The sequence below is a fragment of the Cetorhinus maximus genome, chromosome 7, assembly GCF_964194155.1.
Source record: "Cetorhinus maximus chromosome 7, sCetMax3.hap1.1, whole genome shotgun sequence".
Classification (NCBI taxonomy): domain Eukaryota; kingdom Metazoa; phylum Chordata; class Chondrichthyes; order Lamniformes; family Cetorhinidae; genus Cetorhinus; species Cetorhinus maximus.
The window spans coordinates 27,755,084-27,776,139 of NC_135885.1; the positions used below are offsets into that span (position 1 = coordinate 27,755,084).

The following is a 21,056-nucleotide window of genomic DNA, read 5'->3' on the forward strand; positions in this document are numbered from 1 at the left end:
GCATATTTCAACATAGTTGAGACGCACAGGACTTTAGGTGGAAAATTAGTTGTATAGGGACTGTGTGGGGCTGCAGGAAATTATACAGTTACATGTGGTAAGTACTAATTAACATATTAAGTTTATTATGTGGCTCAAATCAGATATCCTGTATGTAATGTGCTGAGTTCAACAACAATTATTTGCACTTATTTAGTCCTGTCTACTATCAGTAAAATGATCCCTTTTAGGACCAGTTTAGAGTCTACACCCACATTGAGGAGCTCAAGGCATAGCTTGTCAAACTTTTCTGGAGGAAGCTTGTTCAAAATGCCTCTGACTTTCCTGAAGATTCCATCTTGTCATTCTTTCTCATCCCAGGATAATTCACAGAGGAGAAATGAGCAGTAGAGGAGTTAGGAAAGATGACTGAATACATTTTTACTTAGTTCTGTTGAAGAGTCATACGGACTTGAAACGTTAACTGTGTTCCTCTCCACAGATGCTGCCAGACCCGCTGAGTTTTTCCAGGTATTTTTATTTTTGACTGAATACATGGTTGAAATATAGATTGAGGTTTTTAAAGGTGAGGCGGGAAGTAATAGTTGGGTTAGAGATTTACTTAATTTCGATGAATCAATAGCTTGGTTATTGATTTTGCACATGTAGTGAGTAATAATGCTAATGTTTTAGTATTTACACCTTGAGTTCTTTCTGTATGATGCCTACAGAACAAACTCTTTGTTTTGGCCCAGTTAGAATATCATATAAGTAAATCTGCCCCCGGTGTAAAATTCATTCTTTGTTCCTGCTACTCCTGGTAGTTCAAATTCAATTATTTTGTTTCACTTTGTTACATTCAAGCCCAGTCCTGTCCTTACTTGATGTCCACACATGCTTGCTTACCACACCAGATCACCATGATAATACTTAGCATATGCGTACCATCTTATTTATTTTTGTTTCATTTCCCAGAAGGTCTATAAACAACGTCATACTACTATAAGCCTCAATACCTCCAAGTGAGAAAGGGGGAGTGTTGGGCAAGATTCTTGATCCCTTGACCTCCCAGTGACACCAGGTGGAATGTGCGCGTGTGTAGATCCTATTTGAGGGAAAAATTTGGATTAACTCTAATACCATCTGGCCACCACAACCTGCCAACACAGGCTAGACTCACCCAGGAAGAATGGCTGCCGAAGCAAGCTACTGAGGGCTGTTGAGGGTGGAAATGTATCCCTGTGTCAGTTACCATCTTCACAGAGGGTGGGTAGAAAAGGGAAGGAACACTGCACTCTTAAACCATCACTGAATTGTGTCTCCTATCAAGTGTGAATGATATTTTTTTCATCATGTTTGCTAGAGATGTTGGTTGTACACCATATGTACGCAAGCACGAGAAATTTTGCCTTGGACTTCTTACACTCTTGGTAGATTGGAATTAAAATTCATCAGATATATGGTTGTGTACATCTTGGAAGAGGAAAGGAAGTCTTTTCCTCCTTCATGTGATCTCATCGGATGCTTTGCGCATCCTTGAGTTATCAGGGTCGACAGAATTTAAATAGAAGTTGGCCTGGCGTACTAATGAAATAATCAGAGAAAACTTTCAGACACATGTTTTTCAGTTGATTGCAGAGAGAACTTTTTAAAGCTTTTATTTCAAACCAACTATGGATTTTCAAAGTGATTGGAGTGTGAAAATGGGATTTAGTAGAGGCAGAGGATAAGGGGCACTTATTTTTCAATAAAAGAATCCTAACTTACTGAGTAAATAAATACTAAAAAAATTACAATATACAATGCAGAAATAATAGACAAAATAAAAATAAGAAGTACAGATACACCATAGCTATCTTATGATATATTAATAATTAAGCACAACTCTGGAGCATTACTACTGTAACGTTTGGTGATTCTTGAACCTCTCAGTGTGTGAGGTGAAATGTTAATAAGAAGTGGCAGGCCTAGGGGTATGAAATTCCCTGGTGAGTTTTCAGGAGCAGTTCTTTCCTTTTTGTTTACTATGTTAAATGAAGTTAAAAGTAAAAACAATTAGGTACTCAATAAAATTTGTCCATGAAGCTGCTAAGGGCTTTATTATGGGTTGTGTTACCTACAACCTGAATGCACTTTTATAATGTGAAGGGGTTGCCTAACATTTGCTTTTTACTCAATCAGTGCAGGGGAGTTCTCCCAAGGGAACGAAACAGAGTACACCCTGATCTGTATAGGTCATGGTTGGTAACATTCCTCAAACTCTTAATTAATTTAGGCTGGCTGGGAAACAAATCCACTGTCTGAAGCCCTAATACATGAAACCATGCATGCCGTTTTGACCTGAAATGGCTGATGTGCAAAGTGTTTCCAAATCTTATCCCCTACAGTTACAATATCGTGGCATTCTAACAGCAGAGAATTCTTCTTTGTTAAACCGAAGCATGCTAAGCCAAATTTTGACCGTTGAAAGTTATTTGTAAATAAGGAGAGATTTAAAGAGATTGTATTAAGATTTAAAGATAGAAATTGTGTTGAATTTTATTGCTTTTTAGGAACTGTTAAACCTTACAATTCTTGTCGTGCAGAGGACTTTAGGTTATGTCCTTGAATATAATTGCAATTGAGTAGAAATTGGTCTGTGTTTATGCCCATTTTTTTAGGCGTAAAGCAGAATCCAAGCAAACTGACTTTGCAGCCAGACAGCCTGTGCCCAAAATGCGCAAGCATTGGTTCGGCTCCTAAGTTCATGCAACGCTTTTTCTTTAGGCGTCCTGGGCTTAACCCCTGTTGAAAGACTACAGAAATTAATCAGTGATGAGCAGGACAGATGTGGCCCTTCCCTGTTCAGGATTCTTCAAAAGTTGATAATGTAAATATTTAATGTTCCTGCAAAGCCAAGGAGCCAGAGGTGCGCTTCCCAACCACACCCCCCACCCCCACCCCCTTCCCCACCACCCCCAATTCATAAGAATTGTAATGTCACTCTTCCCCTCTCTCCAACTGCAAACCACTCCAACCCCCATCCTGGAACCAGCCTGAAAGCTGCTGCCAGTGAGGTAGGCTTGCAACATTGGTGCCTTTGCTCATGTGAGCTGCCTCTGGAGACACGACCCGCTTGCACAGGAAATGTTGATGAGGCCTGAGGCCCAATTTCCATCGGTCCGCTGTTGTATTGGCTCAGGCATGTGTGAGGAACTTTAGCAAATTTCTCACTCAAAAAATTCCTAAGTTATAACTTTGTTAAACCTCTCTTACTTTTTTTTGAGTTCCCACTTGATTTGTTACTTAAAAAGGATCAGATAAAGAAATTATTTCTCTGTACACTTTAATATATCTTTTGTATTTGTTTTTGAATGGGGAGAAAAAACGGTTGGAGACTTGCATCGCCAGGATTCCCTGGGTTTTCCTGGATAGGTGGTAATGAATCCAGGCTATGTGTGTGCCCAAGCAATGCAAATGGTTTAGGACAGAAAGCATGTGAGAACTTCTCACTCCGCTGATGCAGCTCACCCTCACTGTATTCGGTACTCTGTGGTCATCAAAGAGGAAAATGTAGCTTGTGATCTTTACAGACATCAGAACTTTGCCCAGAATCGTCTCGCTCCTCTAAAACAAGGTTTCAGCTGAATTTTTTGTTTTGTAATGAAACTATCAGTACTTAATGGGGCTATAGATTGATCCACAGGAGGAAAAAAAAAGTTTGTCGAGTCTTTGAAAATGAATAGTTGTTTGATAGTGCAGAACTTGAGTATTGCTGAAAAAGGAGACATGTTGAATCTTTTTGTCTTGCACTCATCAGGACACTTTGCAAGAATACCAATATAAGGGCAAAACAACAATTTATATTGTATGTGAAGAGAGTGCTGATTGGTTGGCAAGTGGACTCTGATTGGTAGAGGTTTTGCCATGGAGAATGCATTAGTGATGATGACTGACCAGGCAGCTTGACCCTGATTGGTCAAGGCATTGTCCTGGGGAATGGGTCAGTGAATGGCTGTCACTTATTTTGATCTTTCTGTCTACAAAGAACAGGGCCCTGTGTATTAATTTTCCCCTTATATTGGTATTCTTGCAAAGTGTCCTGACGAGTGCAAGACATATATCTCTTTTTCAGCACTACTCTGAAAATACTGAGCTAACACTGCACACATGGATACCAAATTTCAGAACTTCTTGTGGAAACTTAGTATCCATTTTGAAATCTGCAGATACCTTCTTTAAAGCAAGAGTATAAGTTTCATTTCGGAGTTCAGCAAAAGAACCGAGCAAACCGTTAATAGTTTTCAGACTCAGCATTAATTTACAGTTGGGCTTAATCTTTACTGTCATGTCATGTTACTGTGAAGCTCCGTGTATGCTGAACTGTAGGGTCTCCAGCACCAGTCCTACAGATAGCAAGTAATAAATATTGGGAGAGTGTGATATCGATGAAGGCTACCATGGCTGTACTGTACTTGCTGTAATATGTGTAGATCAGTAAACACCTTTCTCCGGACTGTTGTACAAAATAGGATTATTTCCATGGAAGTGATCAACTGCCAGTAACACACATGGATCTACTTTGTATTTGAGCTACTTTTTTTTTTCCAACTGTAGTCTAGCTATTTACGTTTCCATGGCTTAATTAAACCCTTTTGATGGTGGTATTTACTATAAAATGTTGATGACTATTATTACCTATTCATTTATTTTCAGTGGATTTTTACTCAGTAACCTGCTATTGTATCAAATAGTAGGTTTCAACAATTTTTATAACGCTGAGGAATTAGTTGCGAAAGATCAGCTGTTGTAATGAACCATTGATGAGGCTTTCAAAGGGCAGAAGATGAGAAGTTAAAAACATTCAGTTGAAGTTAATGTGCAGATTAATTTGAGCAGACAATGTAGGGAATTCATACCTACCCCATGGAAGAATAAGTGCTGGCAATACACAGTTGTCCCATCAACATGTGGAAGATGAAAGATAGGTTAATGTGTGTGCGATGCTTATTAAGAGCCCCCAATGTACTAACCTGTTTCCTCTTTTCAGGTGCTGTATATTTCTAGAATTATTATTTAATATTTCCAGCATTTGGTTTTATTATTTCTCACAATAAAACTTACAGCTGGTAAAGCAATTACAACATTTTTCTGCTTTACTGAAATTTCAAAAAGCATTATAATGCATGGATGCCTTATTTACGTTTGTTATTTCTCAGCGGAAGAACTTAGAAAAGTGTGCAACACAATGCACTCTCAAAACAGTATCAGTAGCTAAGGATGAAATTGACTTTAGGTACGTTTGCTGCAGAGAAGCAATTTTCAAAGCAAGTAGAGTGTTGAACCGTACAGTCAAAGCAATCGGGTGCAAACAAAGCAAGTTGCACTCAAAATTTAGTGCAGTCAGTCCTCACCTTGAGTACTGTATCCAGTTCTAGTCACTGACACAAGGGAGACATCCAGGCCCTGGATACAGTTCAGAGAGCCATGAAGCTGATTCCTAGTGTTTGGGGACAGATAGATGAAGGAATTTGGGTTTTTCCACTTGAAAGGATACAACTGCGAGGTAGTCTTATAAAAGCATATAATATAGTAAACTTTATGAAAAAGATCTGTAAAATTAAACATAATTGCATGGGTAATACAAATCGCGTATTTTGTACTGATATCAGAAGTTCTTAAGACAAGAGTGAAAAACAGATGGAATGAACTGTCATGTAAAGCAGTAGAGATAAAAGTCCTAGAATAATAATAAAAATTGGACAGTGTGCTTTGGTAAAGTCCTACTTTTGTTATTTCTCAGTGGAGCTTAGAAAATTGAGCCACATACGTACTTACTCCAAGAGCAGTGCTAATAGTGGACTATTAATAGACTTGGTGCTCCTTTTTAAAATTCGTTCTTGGGATTTGGCAAGGCCAGCATTTGTTGCCCATCCCTAATTGCCCTTGAGAAGGTAGTGGTGAGCTGTGTTCTTGAACTGCTGCAGTCCATATGGTGTAGGTACACCCACAGTGCTGCTGGGAAGGAAGTTCCAGGATTTTGATCCCTTGACAGTGATAAAACTGCAATAGTTCCAAGTCAGGATGGTGTGGTTTGGAGGGGAAATTACAGGCGGCGGTCCTTGTCTTTTTAGATGGTAGAGGTTGCGGGTTTGGGTGATGCTGTTGAAGGAGCCTTGGTTAGTTGCTGCAGTGTATCTTGTAGATGGTACATGCTGCTGCCACTGTGCATCCGTAGTGGAGGGAGTGGTGGATGAGGCGCCAAAGCAAGTTGCTTTGTCTTGGATGGTGTTGATCCTTTTGTGTGTTGTTGAAGTTGCACTCATCTAGGCAAGTGTAGAGTATGCCATCACACTCCTGACATGTGTCTTGTAGATGGTGGACAGGCTTTGGGGAGTCAGGAGGTGAGTTACTTGCTGCAGAATTCCCAGCGTCTAATTTGCCCTTGCAGCCATTGTATTTATATAGAACCATCGACTGGGATTTTCAGGCTCTGCCGCGGTGAGCCACTTAAATCTCCATTGACTTTGGCGGGACTGAAAGATCCCACCAGCGGGAGGGGCTGAGAAATCTGCCCATAGAAAGGTTGTGGCACAGAAAAAGGCCATTCAGCCCATCGTGTCTGCGCCAGCATGGCTGGTCCAGTTAAGTTTCTGCTCTCTGGTAAACCCCATAATGTTAATGGTGGGGGCATTCAGCGATGGTAATGCTATTAAATGTCAAGGGGTTGTGGTTAGGTTCTCCCTTGTTGGGGAAGGTAACTCCTTCTGTATGAATGAACCAAGATAGATTAAATGGCTTTCCTTATTTATATATATTGTGAAATCGGCTCATCCTGCCAAAGGATCCCATTGCAACTATGGTTTAATTTTTTTCATGAGTATTTTTAGAGGGATGTTTTGATTACCATCCCATTTTTTCAGTCAGAACTAAACCTGTTAAGCCATTTGCCTGCATGCGCCCACAGGATTGAAAATAGTTTACAGTTGGTGAATGTTTTATGTAAATCCAGGATGGATTGACAATAATTGCCACTCATTCTCGAAACCAAACTTCTCCTTACCAATGCTCTAAAAACCTAATCCCTCTACCCCATTTAATTTTCAGAATTGCCTCCAGTAACAGCTATGGTATCTCTGTAAAGTAAATTAACCTCAGCAATGTTGTCAGAAACAACTCCCCTTGTGAGGAAATTTCACCAGGTCCCAACAACAATGAATATGAACAGTGGCTGATGGTGACAGTTGAGTTGCGTCACCATTCTGACCATGAGCAGGGTAATCTTTAATGTAGGACAGCAATGTGACCCCAATATTACTGACTTGTACAAACTTTAACCATTTATTCTGTGGTATTGGTTCAGTAAAAGCATTAAGCGTACCGAGTGGGGCCTTCCCCAGTGATAGGAGCAAGTGACTAAAATCATAGTGCACTCAAGTCCAATAAGAACCAAGTAGCCCACATTTGGGTCAGGTTGACTGTAGCACGTATTAGGCTGGCATCAGAGCTAAACATACAGCTATGAACTAAACATATTATTTTTGTTGTATAGCTAAATACACATGATGCAATTGGCTTTCTGCTCTGAGAGATGATACATTTTTGGTAAACTAATAGCAGCAGTAGTTATACTTTGAATGGAAATAGGGTCTGCTGGGGAAGAGCACAGGGATTTAGGTCTATAGGTTCACAGGACTTTGAAGGCAGCATTTTAGGTTGGTCGGACTGTTTTCAAAAAATATCTACTGGAATTTTATAATTTATCTTGAGGTGCAGAATATGAAAGCCAAGAGGTAATAAGCATATGTACTGAGTTCAGTATTGTGCTCCATACAAGAAAGATATTTAGAAAGGGTACAGTGCATTATTGCTGAGATGCTATCTATTAGGAAGGAATACAAATATGAAGAAAAACTTGAAATATCGAATCATCTTTTGTTGTAACAACACAATAATAAGGGTCGGTATAGTAGCATTTTAGCAGTTAACCATAGTCAGCAATGGACCATAGGCATCTCTTTCTCCATTATAGAGAGGCAATTGGTTATATAAAGCTTCAGAAGCACCACTCTGCAAGCGTGGGGCAAGGTGAGGAGGCAGACCTCCATGAACTACAACAGCTGGTATGGGGATTGAACCCATGTTGGCATCATTCTCCATCACACTCTAGCCATCTATCCCCCATATAGTAGTGTTTAAAATTATGAAAAATGTGATCGGGTAGATATAAGTTGACTGTCTCCAGTAGTACAAAGTTAAATGTAAGGAATTTAGGAGAATTTGCTTTTGGGGTTAGTGATTGATGCAGCAGAAACTATGTCAATATTTAAGATTAGATTTGGATGAAGGGAACACGATGGATAATTGTGTTGAGAACTTATTAACTTGTGTGGAGGCTAAACGCCAATATGAACCGATTGGACCAAATGGCCTGTTTCCATGTTGTCATTTCCTTGCATTTCTATGAAAATTCTGAAAAATAGTCAATTCTGGCATGACTGGGCTATGTTTTTGGCCACCATTTTCTGTGACAAATATGTAGCTTCAGATATTAGGCCCCAGGGTTTCACCAAGTGCTGAAACATAATCACATAACTGATGATAGATTACAGAACTTAGACAATACTTGTCACACCACCTGCTCGACAGTAGTGTGTGTCATAATGCATGGTTAAATATGATTTTAATGGATTGTTTGCCATATCTTCTTGATAATTTTAATGGTAACCGTACAACCACTAAGATATATTTTGTGTTTTGAGCTCTCATTTTTTGTTTTACTCCTCTCTATGCTGTGTCCACACATGGTCAAGCCGACAGGAATGCAACTTGATACCTGGCTTTTGCAAGTGCAGGTTTTGACCTATTCACTAAAAGGGAACCACGAGTAGCCTAGAGTAACCTACCATTTGATTATTTGTTTTGTTCAAAGGTATCTATATCTGGTCTGTATCCAATTCATGGTTTGGCTGAGATCATAAATTTGCTGCAGAGGGGACAACATTGTACATATGAATATGCCACACTGACTAGTCCAAGTTATTAACACTTTTTTTGAGCCATCCCAATGGCTCAGTGAGTAAACTAACTGCTTGTCGTGTTATTGAGCTTTACAAGCAGGGAGTAATATCGGATCTGATCTATCTTATTAAGGGGTGTGCTACACTGGGCCTCAATTCCCTGAGCTAGAAAGATAAACTGACTGGGGTCCCCACTCTCAATTTCAATTCTGTGACTGGGCTGGAAAGTGCTTGTGTGAATGTCATGTGAGGACAGGATTGGATTCTACTGTACCTGTGGTTGAGTGGCTTTGCAATGCATACTACACAAGATCAGATACTGAAAAATGGCTATGTTGAGGATGTACCTGAAGGTTGTTCTTGTCTGTTGAACAGAAGCCTAGTCAGAATCCGTGCTTGAGAGGAATGGAGAGCAAGTTGGCGATGGATCTGTTTTTGGGAGTAGTCAAAACAGCGCAGTTTTGCTATGTAGTTACTTTGGTGCATTTGCTTGACCCATGTGACATTCTTGGTCTGTGTTCTGGAAATTTTTGGCTTTGTTCCCATATCCTAAGAAATTGTAGGCTGGGAAGCTCCTATAAATTCCTGTGGATGCCTGTCTTAATTTTATTGCCTGGGGAAATGGTGTGCATTGGCTAAATAATTCAAATTGAAAAAATAGGATATAATCCAAAATGAGCTGGAGGCTGATTTGAGACCACATCCTCATTAAGATTCTAATATGTTGTACTGTAAGATGTTGAATATAGGCTCCAAACATTCAGTTATTCAATCCGATAACTGATAGAATATTTGATTACAAATTTAATTAGTTAACGCATCTTAAATAAAGTAGATCATAATGACTGTACTGCTTGTATATATGAATATTTTTCAGAATATTCACAATGTTTTATTAAGTGACTTCATCCACTAAGTAATTTCAGTATTTGAAGTCACTTGTTCTAAATCAAATGTCAATTTTGTGAATCCAGTTGATGTTTGAGCCAATTTGAATAAATGGAAATGTGGAAGTGACAAACAGAAATGCCATTTTCTGATGTGCAATATGTTGAAACTCTTAATAATGACAGGTTATAACTGCTTTGTGCTATTTTCAATTATATTATCTAAGGAGAATCTAGTAAACTACAACTTTTTCATTCAATCTACCCAAAAATGGTTTTAATATGTCTTGACACTGCATAACAGAAGATACAATCTGTATTGATGCCACCTCTTCAACTAAAGCTATGTACTTCAATTCATTTCTAATTATCATATTGAATGTCATTGTTTTCTCTTGTACCTCCTCTCTTGCCCTCTTCAAATTCATCTGTTCCTTGAGACTCGCCCCTTGCTCCCTTGGATCAATTCCAACTGTTGACCATTCCAACTTGCTTCCTGGTTATTATGATTTCCGTAGAGACCAATAACTTTTAACGAGAAATTTGAACTTCCAGTTAACAACTGAAAGAATGGCTACATCAAGATTTCACGTTTTAAAATTTTGACTCTAACAAATGACTAAAACACTATTGACTAAACACTGTTTTCTTTTTGTAGGCAACTTATACTTTAAACTACAGAAAAGAGATTCCCCATTTAACTTCTAGCACAACCGAAAATCTCTCACTAAGATTATGCATTACAGTGCTCCTTAAGTGGACACTTCATCCTCCAGGAACCAGTCTAAAATTATTTTCATGCTTCATTTTTACTTCCCCAGCCAGGTAACATCTAACCCCAGAAGTGACTTTTAATATGAAGGTTATACTGGAGATTCCTTCCCTCTAGCCCAAGCTAGGTGAATCTTCCAGTCTCCTTTAATTCCTCACGAACTTGGGCTCAGAAATCTAAGTGGAGCTCCCACGCATGTTCTGTGTACTGAACAATAGAGTTAGCATTTTCTCTACTTCAGGTGCAGGTCTGGCTGCCTCTGTCTCTTGCTCTCTGCCTCACTGATGGCTGCAGACCACTCTAAAAATACTGCTGTCTGTGTGTGATATTCACTGATTTGTAAGGAAGACTGTAACCTGATTTCAAAAATGGCTTTCTCTGCCCTCTTCTCCATAACAACATAAAACACATTAACCTTACATCTACGTAGAAAGTTTAATTAGCTATCTTTGATCCCAACTTCCTTGTATCTTAGAAATAAATGAACCATTTTCCCTATAACTGTTTACAACTCCATACAAACAAAACCTTCCTGGGACTTTGGCAGACTCAAAGTATACTCCACGACTGCTGCCATTGTCTCCAAGCGTAAGTGCCTTGCATCTTCTTCTTTGTAAAACAAACTAAGTCCTCCTGATCCCTAGTGATCAAAACACCCATTCCTACTGTCAGGCAGACTGCAGAAGAGGCCCCTTCATTTACCTTAAATTTAAAGCTACAGTCCCAAAGTATAATAATCTTTATAAACTTCATAATTGCAACAGGGTCCATATGCTACCTGACAGTTTAAATGGTTTGTTGTCCACAAGTACTGTCCTCCCCCCTATCTTTGAAAACAACTGTCATCCTCCTCCTCCTCCTCCTCAAAAAGCCTTTCATCAGCCTTAACAAACCATCACTCCAGCTCCAGCCTCCCTTTCCTCTCCAAGTTCTTTTAATGTGTCATCGCCTTCGAAATCCATGTCCATCTTTCCTGCATCTTCATGTTTGAATCTCTTCAGCCAGATTTTCACTGCTAACATGGTACCAGAATGGCCCTAAGTAAAGTCACAAATTACATCCTCTGTGGCTGTAACCATGGTGCACTACCCTTCCCACCCTCCGCAACCTCCCTGCAGCTTCTGACAAATCGACCACACCAATCTTCTCTAGCATCTCTGCTCCGTTGTTCAGCTCACTGAGACTGCTCTCACTTGGTTCCATTTGTAACTATTTGACTGTAACCATAGCATCAACGTTAGCTTAAATTCCTGTCCTGCACCATTACCTCTGAAGTCTCCAAAGGTTCTATTCCTGCCAGCCCCTCCTATTTCCTCATCTACAAGCTTCCTGTTGCTGACATCATCCAAAGACATGGACCAAATTTTGTAGCACAGCAAAGGCTAGAGCAGAGGCAGATAGAAAATTGTGCTGGTGAGTTCCTGACCCACATTTCACCCTGATAGTGAGATTGGGATATGGGAATGAAAATCCTGCCCATGGAGTCAGCTTCCACATGTACACTGCCCATCATCTCTCTTGCACCTCTTCCCACTGTCTTTGCATTGTCAGACTACTATTCCAACATTGAATGTTGGATGAGCTACAAGCTCCTCCTGCTAAATGCCAGTGAGACTGAAGCTGTTTTTTGTTTCCTACCACTAACTCCATATCTCTGCCATTGAAAACATCTCGCACCCTGTCTCATGTTGAATGAGCCTGTTTACACCCTCAACATCCTATTCAACCACGTGCTAAGCTTCTGACCCCAAATGACAAAGACCTACTTTGATGTGTGTAATGTCTCCGCCCTTCCTCAGTCCATCTGCTTCAGCCTCATCTAGAGGTGACAAAGCCATAGATACGACTATTTCACTGCTTCCCTGGCTAATAGGCCCACAGCCCTCTCACCTCCATCTGAACCATCAATTCATCTAAAATGCTGCTGCTCTTTTCATATTCTGTTTAGAATCCTGCTTGTCTGCCAACTGTATCCTTGCTAACCCACACCAGCACCTGGTCCAACAATGCCTCTAATTTAAAATATTTATCTTTGTGTATCAATCCTTCATGCCCTCACCCTACCTGTATAACCATTTCCACCTTTACAACCATCTGAGAACTCTGCATTTCTCCAACTCTGGCCTTTTGTACATCTCAACTCCTTTCGCCTGACCATTTGCAGATAGGCTTTCAGTTGTCTAGGCCCCATTGTCTGGAATTCCCTTGCTAAGCCCCTTCAATTATCTACTTTCTGTCATTTAAGACCCGTTAAAAAAACCACCTCCTTGACCAAGCTTTTTTCACCCCTCCTAATGTCTCTTTGTTGGCCCAGTGTCCAATTTTATCTGGTTTCCCCTCTCTGAAGTGCCTTAGACTGTTCTTCTACTAATTTAGCTCAGTCTCCTCCATCTTTCAAATGAGATGTGCAAAACTTTTAAATGATTATGTTGGGTGCATTGATTGACATGACTTAAAGTTAGATGAAAAAAATTGAAACATTGAATTTGGACTCTAATATTTAGATCTTGGTTACATATTTTTGAGGTCAATGTTGCATTGATACAATTGATGGTCAGATGGTACATGTGCTTATGAAGCACCCAATGCAGTGCTTAAACGTTAGCTTGTGCACTCATTTTGACACATGGCTACCATGGTTTTGACTGGTAACCAACTATCTGTTAGTAATCTCGTATGAGCTTGGAAGCTTAGCTCAGGGTAGAATGGGATGTTGTGAATAGTATAATCTACAACTATATTGAAAATGAATCTTAAAGTTGTGTCAAATATGGTGATACTAAATATAATCAAATTCATATCATATGATTAGCTCTATGTATCACTAACTATCGCAATTAATCAAACTAGTTTCAAAATTAGGGAGAGGCGATGGCGTAGTGGTATTGTTGCTGGACCAGTAATCCAGAAACCCAGGTTAAAGCTCTGGGGACCTGGGTTCGAATCCCACCACGGCAGATGGGGGAATTTGAATCCAATAAAAATCTGGAATTAAAAAGTCAATTGATGACTGTGAAACCATTGCCGATTGTCATAAAAAATGGTTCACTAATGTCCATTAGGGAAGGAAATCTGTTGTTCTTACCTGGTCTGGCCTACATGTGACTCCAGACCCACAGCAATGTGGTTGACTCTTAAACTGAATAAGAGCAGTTGAGAATCAGTCATTTTTTTTTTCTGACTTCTTTCTGTGTCACATGAAACGGAGGCTTTAATTATTGAAAATTCCTCTACATTTTGACCTTAGCAAAAAAAAGCCTTAAAACTCAAGCCATGAGCCCATCCTTGCCCTCCCCTCCCCTAATGTTGCTTTCTGTCTGGTTGTAGACTTTGTAAAAGGTGGCGACCTGAAGTGCACAGACCTTACTACGCATGGTACAACACACATTCATAATCTCAGACCTATATTTACTTTTGCAAATCATCAATACCATTACTGGAAAATCTTGCAGGTTACATGCACATTTCCTTGAACTGGTCAATGAGAGTGCAAAATACAAATTGTCTGTAACTGCTTCCTACATCTTATTTGCTACATTATAAATTGAAAAATTCTCGAAGTACAAACTTACCGTTTAGATTGTGAATTATAAGAATTGTGTTTGTATTTGTTAGCAGGAAATAATCTGATTGAGTTATTTAGATGGCATCTGTGAGGATAGAACAAACCTTTCACTTAATTTTGTTGTCAGATTACTACCTTAAAAACACTCGTTAGGGGGGTGTGAGTGTGCGCACGCGCATGCACATTGGCAAGTGAGGAGAGCAGTTTTATGCTCCATTTTTATTGTATGTAGGTGGAATGTAATGTCTGAACCGAGTATTTAATGTGGCATAATCTCTGCATCCTGATAACATTTCAGTGATCAAGACATGGAATTCATTTCCCTTTATGAATGAAACAAACATCAAGGATTGAGCATTGTCAGCCATTGTTCCCTCTGACAGTGGTTTAAACAGATGCATGAGTAAACCTCAGAAACAGGACGATATGTATTTAAGGATGTGACAGTTGGTCAGCACCCCTCAACTGGGAAGGAGAAACATTTCCTATCATTATTGCAGTTCATTGACCCCTGCTTGAAAGCATGCATGTATGGGTATTAGGATAAGATAGAATCACAGTTGACTTCTATGTGCAGCATGGTCAACTAGACAGTTGAATATATTGATGGATGTTTGACACCATTGACCACAGTTTTTTAGACCACATTCTTGCCCTAATTTGCCAATGTTATTGCATTTGCAGTATAAAGGTTGGGTCCCTTTTGCTTCTGGTGTTGTGCTGGCAGTTGCGGTGCAAGAGATTCAGAAAAGTGGATGACTGCGCATGAGCAGGCAAAGAAAGTACTTGTGCAAGAAGTACAAATGGAGAATTCAAACTTCACTTTTCTCCTGGATTACAGACAGCAGTGCCTGGGGTATTCATCCGCCATGCTAAGAGATTGACTAACAATCTTGAAGTGTTGGCAACCCTACTGAAGAGTTAAATAAGGCTAACACACAGAGAATATTAATCTTGGTAATGGAGGAAGGGGAGGATGACTGGTTCTTGTGGCTCAATGTTTAAAGAGGAAATTATTGCCAAGGGATGAAGGAAATAATCAACTGGAATTTGTAAATTTGGTGTTGGTGCACAGATAAACCTTGCTGATATTAAATTGGTGCTCAAAGACAACATCAAAAACTTGCATTAATATAGCGACTTTTAATGTAGTAAAGCGTTCCAACACAGGAGAGTTATCAATTAAAATGTCACACCAAGCCACATGAAGAATAAGATAGGTGACCAAAAGCTTGGCCAAAGAGGTAGCTTTTAAACAGCGACTTAAAGGAGGAGAGAGCGGTAAAAAGGTGGAGTAGCTTAGGGAGAGAATTCCAGAGCTTGTGAGCCTAGGAAGCTGAAGGCCGGGCCGCCAATAGGGTAGGGAAGGAAATTAGGAAAGTGCAAGATGCCAGCATTGGAGGAGCACAGAGATCTGAAGGTTGTAGGGCCGGAGGAGGTTACAGAGATAGGGTGCGCACACATGCACTCACATGTAAACATGCGCACAGTAGAAAGTAAGATTATTGGAAACTCCAAACAGCATTTTATTTTTCTTTCAGCTGATTTCAACAGGAACAAGCTGCATTTAATACTAAATGGCCAGCCTCAGAATGAATGCAATAAAAGCAGTCGAATATGCTATCGTGCATTGAAGGAAAACCCCCACCCTTCTCTGTCCCAACCTTTTTCCTGCAAGCTAGTGTGCTATTTAGTTAGCTCATTTCTGAACTTTTATTTTTAGATTCACACCGCAGAACATAAACTCTAACCAACTCTAACTGCCTTCATTCCGGGAAACTTCTGGATCATTTGGGAGGTTTGGCAACCTTATTTACTGCCTAGGCTTCTACAAGAATAACAGTTACTTAAGTGAGGAGCTACTGTTGCCCAATAACCTAAGGCTGAGCATGAGTCAGCATGTTCACGGGAGAAGGGAAAAAACTGGGAAAAATATGTATGATTTTTTTAAAAAAATCAAAACCTTGAAGCGTATGATTTAAGAACATCATATGACCCATGAGATTCAATTACAACATGGCAACTCGCTCCCAGTTATTTATTATTCTCTACGTAATAGATGCGTGAACTGCTCACAGGAATAATGACAGAAAGCTTCTAGGCCTCTGTTCCTGTTTTCTTTGTGTTACGTTTTGCTCCATGGTGTGCTGTGGAAGCTTCCCTATAGCATAAACCCTATTATAACACAAAGCATTTTGCTTCTGAGGACTGCATTTTAATGAAGTGGAACGCATACATCGAGCCCTGCACACCGCATGAAACTTATTTTTTTTAATGTTACTTTATGGACAGCCAGTTGTACATCCCCGCAAGAACGTGTATAATTAGATCTGATTTGGTTGGAGTGCCTAGTCAGATTCAATAGAAATGCTAATGTGTGCCAGAGTCTTCTCGAGTTTATTTTTGTTTGGAGGGATACCACAGCAGCACTTTCCTGCACCAGAGAAGTATGTGTGTGGTGTGGGGAAGCACTGCAGCTGGTTTCTATATCAAAGCCGAAATTCTGTGACAACACAAGCTGGACTAATTTCATGGCAAAAGCCTGTTAATTGTACAGCACTGATTGCTGTCACATATGTTACATTCAGATGAAAAGGACCCTAACTGATATGTAACTGGTTAGTTGTGTTGTCAGCCATTAAACGTCAGATCACTTCATTTTCAAGTTGGGTTGATTCAGAGTGATTCTAAAACACTGCACATGTCTGGAGTGGAGATAGTGGCCCTTTTGTTGACCTATATTTTTTTTAAGGAGAACTGTGTTTGTAGCCTTTATGGTGCCATAAAGCCTTATTTTAATTTCTTTGAAAAACCTCACTGTACTGGTGACCAATCATATATTCATACCCACTGGTGTTTTTCTTTCCTACTTTGCTGTAATATAATGTCTGACAAAAGCTGCTTAACACTAGGTGTTCCATATCAACAGTGCCCCATAATACTGCTGATTTGTAAATAGAATTAAAGGAACATCCTTTCAAGACACTTTTATATTGTGTTTTTCTAGTTCAGATTGCGTGTAAACCACACTTGTGTGCTGACTTCCAGTATTTATATTGCCAAAACTAGCTCCCTTATTCCTGTAGCAGAATCCTAGACCTCGATTCTGGTGTTGGGATATAAGACCTGGTTTCAGCAGTCTTACTGTAGGGCGGCCATGTATTTCCAAGATTCCAGCTATAGAGGTGCTCAATTAAAAACTCCTTTAAGTGGAAATGCGGTGCAGGCTGATATGAAAGGAGAAAAATAATTAGGTTAATGTTTCATGTGGAGGCCTTTTATCAGACCTCTTGTCTGTTTTAAATCTTCAATGCTATTTGGCTTGTATAATCAGACATTGAAATACTTTTCCCAAAGGTTTAAAGAACAAGAAAATAAAGCTGGAACTTGGAACATGTTTAGAAAACGAGCATTATATCTTTAGTACTGCACAAAGTGCCTATGCGTGAATCTTGAAGCTAGGTGTTGCCAGGTTACTCACCGATTCATTTCTGAGTTCTAATTCTAATTCTAGTTCAGCCCTAAGGGGAGATGGTGTAGTGGTCGTATCACTGGATTAGTAACCTAGAGGCCCGGGCTAATGCTCTGGGAACATGGGTTTAAATCCCACCATGGCAGCTAGTGGAATTTGGATTCAATTAATAAATCTAGAATTGAAATCTAGTCTCAGTAATTAATTGATTGTTATAAAATCCCATCCAGGATAATGTCCGGGAAGGAAATCTACAGACCTTACCTGGTCTGGCCTACATGTGACTTCAGATCCACAGCAATGTGTTTGACTCTTAACTGCCCTCTGAAATGGGCCTAGCAAGCCACTCAGTTCAAGGGCAATTTGGGATGGGCAAAAAATGCTGGCCCTGTCAGTGACACCCACATCCCATGAATAAGAATAAAAAAAAGGTCAGTGTTGGTTTATTGGGAGTCATTGGATAGCAATAAGTGATATCCCAACCACCTCATCCAAGCCCAGGGCACTAAAACTAATTGTAGTGCTCCTGCTAGCTCTCTGAATAAGATTTTTTAACTCAGTACAAACTAGGCATTCATTGTGGGACTTTCCTGGCCTCTAATTCTGTTACACCAGGACAGTGTATTTAGCAACAGAGCCATAAGGAGAACCATTTGAAATATTTTTTTTTCAAAAAAATTCTCGACATGTAATAGGAACTCATTTTCTACCCATTTTCTTCCTCTTCTCTACCAATTGCCTGCTCTTGTTGGGGTGTAGCTTTGTGATTGTGATTAGTGCTCCAGCATTGAAAGCACCATTCAACAATATCAGCCTGGACAAAGAGTGCTGGTAAAATGTTTGACTGGAGAAGGAATTTTAGCGGAATCTGATCCTGCTTCGGACGTCAAGGCCAGCAGGAGTCACTAGACAGTGAATAACAGGGCGAACCTAAATTGTTTTTCCCTTCCCCTCTTACAATCAGCTCCCCTGGGCTAGATTGGAATGCCCCAGTTTTGCCCTGCTTGAGGTCCACTGATGTACATTAGGCCATTGGGGAAAAGAAAAAGCAATATACTGCAGACACACACATTCTGTAATAAAAGCAGAAAATGCTGGAAACACTCAGCAGATTGGGCAGCAACAGGCAGGCTAGCATTTTGGATCGATGACCTTTTGTTGGAACTACCTAACCTACTGAATATTTGCATAATTTTCTGCTTTTGCTTTAGACCATTGGAGAGATGGTTTAAGCTTTTAAAAGTAACCTAAATTATAAGATCTATTTTCCACTTTGTATCCTTGATGTGGAGCTTTGAGTGCTGGAAGTGCACACTGGAAATCTAGGTGCCAAGGTCAATGGGCCATACAGGATTTTCTGTCCTTTCATTTTAATGGACAGGAAATTCTGTGTATTATGCTGACCTCCATGTCTGAATTTGCAGTAACTGTAATAAGACATTCAAAAATAAGATGTTTTGTATGTATTTGCTTTGTTCCTTTTATCGAGAATTCTTGAAGCAAATAATTTAAACTTCTGCTAATATAGCCAGAGTGTAATTAATAATGGGTTTGTTAGCTTAGAGAATAACCATAGTCCAAAAGGTCATTATTGGGTTGTAAAATAAGTACTTGCATAACTACACAAGGTTAAAGCACAATAGAAGAGTTATAGTGATGAAAACAAAGGGAACCTTGTGATTAAAATCCCAAGGTTGTGTTTACAGCCAGCAAGACACTCCCTATTATTTGCCAGGTTTTTTGGTTCTGATCTTACATTCCCACCAGCAAATTCTATCATTTTCTGAATATATTTTCATTGCTGTGTTTTGTTGTTTGGGTTTAAGTAGTCACAGGAAGAGAGAGGTGTACAGGTCATGATGAAAAATCCTGCCTTCTATTATCAAACTGCGAGGCCTGGCTATTGATATTAAAGAACACATCGTAAGGGCACTGCCAGTGCAACAGTGGGATCAGTTTTTCTGCTTTACTTCAGTTTCAGTACAAGCAGCTATTTCAACAGGATTATCAAATTCTTACCCCTCCCTTTTAAAAAAAAAAGATTTTGTCTTTTGAAACTAGCATGTGAAAGTGTGTGATCTTCTCTGGTGTTTCAGTACAGTTTTAATCCAGTGTTAGACATGTATAAACAACACATCAAAATCAACTCCCCGAAAAAGACAACCTTTGAACTGCACAAGCAACAGAGGGACACCATTCTGGTGACATAGTATAATTCACTGACATCTGTGCCATGCTCCTTGACGGCTTGGTTTCTGAGCTGTGAATCTGCTGCAAACTACTTCACTGGAGTAACCAAGACATCTGTCACAGCACAAGGGTCAAAGCAGAGTAAGCTTTTATTTGCAGAATTGAAACCTATACCCGCAGCATGCTGCCAGTATCATACCACAAATTTTTGTGAAGCTGCTCCGAAAAGGTGCAATATAATACTCATGCATTGTTTCATACTCAACAATACTGATCCAAAAGAGGTCTTACACCATTTTCTTTCAGGCATGCTGCAGCTATATTTCATATTGTCTATACTTGCAGTGTATTCTTAAAGAAACATTACAATATTCCTGGTTGTAGCCAGCATTTAACTCTCTCTATACATTTAGATGAGGACACATTTGTGTTTTTTTTTTCTTATTTGTCTTTTCCGTTTCCCTGAATTTTCACCTCTCCCCTCCTCGAGCTGGCGGTTTATCTTGAGGTACATGTCAATGGATAACAGCAGCCTGTGAACTTCAGAAAAGGTCAAGTATTTGTGTACCTTGTTATATTTCTTTGAAATGTCTCAAAGTAATTCAGAGAATGAATAACTTTGAAGCAGATTGGCTGTTGTGATGTACGAAACTGTGGATTTGTAATATATTCAATCATCATGTGTCATATTGGCAATCTATTTAATCATGGGGGAATTGAGGCTTGACTTGTCCTTGCTTGATATACCTCTCCGAGGCTTTGTTCCAACCCATTGGTTTAGCCCCCTGCTTTCCTACCAGCCTCTGCAATCCCTTTGCTCCTCCAGTTCTGGCCTCTTGTGCATCTCCATCATTTTACTTACTCCAGTATTGGCTGCTATGCTTTCCTGCTGCCTAGGCCCCAGGGCCTGGAATTCCCTCCCTGAACTTCTCCATCCCTCTTGCTTTTTCTCCTCCTCCTTTAAGGTGCTCTTTAACCAAGTTTTAAGACACTTGCGTGGCTTAGTTTGATAACGCTACTGTGCATTGCATTTACGTTTTACTACATTAAAGGTTCTACATAAATGTAAGATGGTGTTGAATGAACTTAGATTAGGGACCATGACTTTGAACCCTAACTTGTTTCTTCTGCCCCTCCACCCTTTCTAGTTCAGGGACATTTCAGACAGCGTAGATTACCCATTACTACCAAG

At 39.7% G+C, this 21,056-nt stretch overlaps 1 protein-coding gene across 3 annotated transcripts in view; it reads left to right on the plus strand.

Moving 5' to 3' along the window:
- LOC144682673 (F-box-like/WD repeat-containing protein TBL1X) overlaps positions 1 to 21,056 on the plus strand; it is a 323,543-nt gene that overhangs the window by 15,006 nt on the left and 287,481 nt on the right. The window contains exon 1 of one of the 3 annotated variants that reach the window (XM_078545242.1): positions 20,352 to 20,415. The exons of the other annotated variants lie outside the window; for them this stretch is intronic. The gene's annotated coding sequence lies outside the window, so the exon portion shown is untranslated. Of the gene's footprint in view, positions 1 to 20,351; positions 20,416 to 21,056 lie in introns of those variants that run through there. 3 annotated transcript variants of the gene reach the window in all.